The following is a 5,158-nucleotide window of genomic DNA, read 5'->3' on the forward strand; positions in this document are numbered from 1 at the left end:
AAAAAAAAAAAAAAAAAAAAAAAATCAGCCTCATGTCTTTTGTATTCTTGCCCTCTTTTTTGTTTGTTTTTTATTTATTGATTGATTTTATGTATATGAGTACACTATAGCTGTCCTGAGACTACCAGAAGAGGGCATTGAATCCCATTACAAATAGTTGTGAGCCACCATGTGGATGCTGAGATTTGAACTCAGGACCTCTGAAAGAGCAGCCAGTGTTCTTAACTGCTGAGCTATCTCTCCAGCCCCAACCTATAACTCTTGTTTTGTTTTGTTTTGTTTTTCGAGACAGGGTTTCTCTGTATAGCCCCGGCTGTCCAGGCACTTACTCACCCTGTAGACCAGGCTAGACTCAAACTCAGAAATCCGCCTGCCTCTGCCTTCTGAGTGCTGGGACTAAAGGGGTGCGCCACTACTGCCTGGCTCTGTTTGGTTTTTTTGTTTTTTTTTGTTTTGTTTTGTTTTGTTTTTATTAACAGTGTGTGCCACCACCACCTGGCTCTTCTTCCCTTTTTAAAAGAAGCTGAATATTTTTATATGTATGAGTGTTTTGCCACCGTGTGTTGCAGTACCCACAAAGGCCAGAAGAGGGCATTGGGGTTGGGTTAGAGTAAGAGAAGATTGTGAGAATACTCTGGATTCTGGGAATCAAACCTGGGTCCTCTACAAGAACAATGAGTGCTCTTAATGAGCCATCTCCAGTTTGTTTCTTTGTTTTTGGAAACAGGGTCTCATTATGTAGTCTCAGCTGGTGTAGAACTTGAGTATGCACACCAAGCTAGTCTAAATCTTAGAGTGATTCTCTTGCCTCTCCCTCCTAAACACTGGGTTCCCAGGCGTGTGTCAGTCACGTTTGTTCATTTGGATGAGAAGCCTCATTTTTAGGTACTACCCATCCTCAAAGTAGCTGTCCTTGTGAGACAGTGGTGGTGGGAGTGGGCCGAGGCTGGGAGGAACAGGACAGTCGCTGGAGCACGGAGATAAGGGACTGCAGAGGCAGTTTGAACAGTCACTCCACTGTGGTCATTTTAAATACAGATTCATTAAATTCTCAGTAAAAAAACCAAAACAAGCGGGGCAGTGGTGGAGCACACCTTTAATCCTAGCACTTGGGAGGCAGAGGCAGGCGGATTTCTGAGTTTGAGGCCAGCCTGGTCTACAAAGTGAGCTTCAGGACAGACAGGGCTACACAGAGAAACCCTGTCTCTACCCCCCCCCCCCAAAAAAAAAGCCAAAACAAAACCAAACAGTTTTGGCTTTGGTATGTTTATGATAGTTGACCATCAGTCAAGGAGCCTAGACAAGTAACAGCATGCTAACTATGCCCAGTGCAGTCAGAGCAGTGCTGGTCAGTGGGACAGAGGGAGGAAGGAAGTGTGAATTTGAATTTTGCTGCCAGCTAGAAATAGGATTTTGTATAATTCAACTCAGCCTTTTTGGAACCCAACCTTTAGAGTGAGACAAGCAAGTCTAGATGTTCTCCAGGGCTTCAGACATTTGAGAGGGACAGCTTGTGAACAGTTGTGTCTGACTGCTAGTAAATATAAGAAGACAGAGTTTGGGGATGAAGTGAATGCTTACAGATCTTCCAATTGGTTTTTATCAGCCTGCTGTTTGATAAGCCAGAAAGCCATGGAGATTGCACCCTGAATATACAGGAGACTCTCATCTTCCTTTTGCCCTGCTCCAAGCCTTGCTACACTGCTACATGCTATATATCCTCCAGGCCACTTAGGCTGTTTTTAGCAATCAGAGTTGGGCAGCATATCTTAACTTGCCATTTTGGAAAATGGAGTTATTTACTTATTTATTTTATGCATATGAGTATGCCACCATTGCTCCCTTCAGACACACCAAAGAGGGCATCAGACCCTGTCACAGATGGTTGTGAGCTACCATGTGGTTGCTGGGAATTGAACTCAGGACCATCTAGAAGTGCTCTTACCCACTGAGCCATCTCTCCAGCCCTGGAAAATGGAGTTATAAATGCTGTTATCCTTTCCTCTTTGAGGATAGTAGTACCTACTCTTCTGAGATACAGCCATGCTATGTGGTGCAGGCTGCTCTTGAACTCTTGGACTTAAGTAATCCTTTGCCTTAGCTTCCTGAGTAGCTGACTCTCATTCTCATTCCCCCCCGCCCCTTTCTCTCCATACATATATGTGTGTGTGTGTGTGTGTGTGTGTGTGTGTGTGTGTGTGTACATACACACTAATAGGTGATAATTTAATTCTGTCCTCTGACCACCATCTGTGCATTTCTTTGCTGTTGTACTATATAAACGAACTTTCTATGCTTGTTTTAACTGCGTGTTCAACACCCCATAAGTATATTTGCAAAGTTGTAATGTCTTTCAAAAGTCAAGAAAATTATTGGGTATGTACTTAAAATCTTAGGTTAGTAACCTCATTTATTCAACAAATACTGAATTCAAGGAATGAATATATATGTATATGTATATATTTATATATGTGATAATTATATTTATAATGGTAAAAGCTGGAACTACCTAATTATCAGGAATAGGAAAGTATGTTGGCAATTTTTATGTCAGCTTGACTTAAACTAGAGTCATCTAAAAGAAGGGAAATGCTTCCATGAGATTCAGCTGTAGGGTATTTTCTTAGAGATTGATGGGGGAGGTCCCAGCCCATAGTGGGTGGTGCTGTTTCCGGGCTGACTGACTTCCCTGTGACCCCTTCAGATATCTGGAAGCTCAAGCTGAAATAAACCCTTTCTCCCTCAACTTGTTTTGGTCATGGATTGCATCATAACAGTAGCCCCTAACTATGACAAGCTAATACGAGGATTGTGTGGTATTGATGTGACAAACCTGACATGTTGTTTTGGGGCCATGGAGCGTTCAATGCAGGGTGAGCTGCTTTGCAGGAGCTTGGAAGATGAGACTATTGAGGGCAGTGTAGAAGATGGAGGCCTGGCTTGTGACATTTCAGAGAGAAGTTTAAAGACTATTGGGGCCATTTGCTAGTTTAAATTAAGTCTGTGGTTCTGGATATCTGGGGTGGAAAAATCAGCTGTGATTAACAAGACACCAGAACAGTAAAGTGAAACCTTTGCTGGGATGGTCATTGATCAGGTGGAGCTGATAAATTAGCAGTGATGAAGAGGAGACCAGCATCACTGACGTGAAACCTTCTGGGAAGTGTTTTCTGAGAGTTGGTACACAGAAGCTGTGTTCCAGAGGAGGACTAGATTATATCTCTTCTTACTGGCAACTGAACTTGGTAGTGTAAGAGTGGAAGGCACGAAGGGGTCATGGAGAAAAGCTGAGGCTCCGCACTGAGAGAGGCCAGGAGAGGCCACTGGTGAAGGTGCAGCCTCAGTAGCACTTGAAGGTCCAGGATTGAAGGGGTCATTCAGAGAAGTTGAGGCTTGTCACCATGAAGAGAGCCTACGGTGAAAGTGCAGCCCAGTAGCAGTAGAGACTCTGGCATGACTGGGCTTAGGGATGACCAAGAAGAACAGCAGCAGCCTTAGAGCGGAGCCTGCCAGAGCTTAGAAGACAAACTATGTGTGCTGAAGAGGACAGTGCCCGAAAAGTGACCCAACCCCTTAGCAGGGCCTGGAAGATGAAGTTGTGAATCCCAGACTGTGGGTGTTGAGTTATTTACACTTCAGGAGCTCCTTGCTTTGCTTTGCTTTGCTTTGTTTGTGACTATGTCTTGGTTCTTTTCTCTTGAAGTAAGAAATTACTTATTTTTGACTTTATAGGAGCCCACAGTTTTGAGACTTTGAATTTTCAAAGACATTGGATTTTAAAAGAGCTTGGGTATTTTAAAAAGACTGAATGTGCTTGAATTTGTAAAGGATTTCCACCCCTATCCCCCACCCCACCCCACCTGCAGATTCCAGATGAATGGCATTGGCATCTATAATACTCTCATGATTTTTTGTGTGGTTTATGTACTTGTTCATGTATATTTGCACATGCTTGTAGGTACATAGGCATTTGCAGATGCACACGCACTTGATTATGTCTGCACACACATGCCTGTGGGTGTGGCCCCAAAGTTGACTTTAGGTGTCTTCTTCCATTGCTCCCCCTTATATTTTGAAATAGGGTATCTTCTTGAACCTGGATCTCATCCATCTGAGGAGGCTGACTGGCTAGTGATCCTCAAGGATTCCCAACTCCAGAGCCCCACTCCTCTAAGACCCTATTCTCCTTTTCCCCAGAACTGGGATCAAAGTCCCTGGTGCTGCTGCCACTCCCACTTGTCTGTGAGTGGGTCCTGATGTTCTGAGCTCTGTTCGGTTTCTACAGCAAGCACTGTATTAATTGAGCCACCCCTCTCCTCATTTTATGCAGAAAAAAAAATCCTTGGCTCAGTTATCTCAAAATTTAAAGTCATTTCAGTATCATTGGGCCTTTACCTATAATCCCAGCACAGAGATGCTGAATCAGGAAGGTCTGGTGCTCAAGGTTAACAAGGTAAGTACAAGGCTAGCTTGTTTTATAGAGTGACACTCTGGATTTTTTTTTTTCCCCTAAAGAGATTGATGTGGTAGCTCATGCCTTTAATCCCAACACCCAGGAGACAGAGGCAGGTGGATTTCTGTAAGTTCGAGGCAGGCCTGGTCTACATAGTGAGTTCCAGGACAGCCAGAGCTTCATAGTGAGACCAAGTCTCAAAAAACAAACAAACAAAACAACAACAAAGAACCAGAGAGCGAGAGAAAGGGGGGGGGGATTTCATGTATTGAACTGTTTTTCAGAAATTAGGAAACAGCTTTCAGTGATTGTTGATTGTGTGGTGACAGATCCAGCAGAATTGAGGCCTGCCACAGAAGCAGCAAGGCCACAATGCTGTTTCACAGTGTACAGAGTCTGAATAAAAGTAGCCTTTGTGCTGGTCTCAGACTGAGGGATGGCACTCGTGGCCATTTATGTTATTTCTCCTTAATGGAAATTGAGGCAGCCTTTAATCCTGCTATCACATGACAGCTACTTATTTGATTTTTGGTAATTTGGGAGCAGCTGCAGACAAACAATTAAAAAGAGCCAAGCAGCTGTTAATCACACCAAACTTCCCTTCTATAGCCTTCCTAAACCAGGTATAGCTTTAGCCACTCACCTGCCTTTTAGCCATTTATGTATTTGAAAATGTATTTTCTTTTCCTCCTTTCCTTCCCTCCC

At 43.5% G+C, this 5,158-nt stretch overlaps 1 protein-coding gene across 13 annotated transcripts in view; it reads left to right on the forward strand.

Moving 5' to 3' along the window:
- The window catches only part of Nrf1 (nuclear respiratory factor 1), a 107,715-nt gene that overhangs the window by 24,869 nt on the left and 77,688 nt on the right, over window positions 1–5,158 (forward strand). The gene's annotated exons all lie outside the window — the stretch shown is intronic.

The sequence above is a fragment of the Mastomys coucha genome, unplaced genomic scaffold (genome assembly GCF_008632895.1).
Source record: "Mastomys coucha isolate ucsf_1 unplaced genomic scaffold, UCSF_Mcou_1 pScaffold20, whole genome shotgun sequence".
Taxonomy (NCBI): Eukaryota; Metazoa; Chordata; class Mammalia; order Rodentia; family Muridae; genus Mastomys; species Mastomys coucha.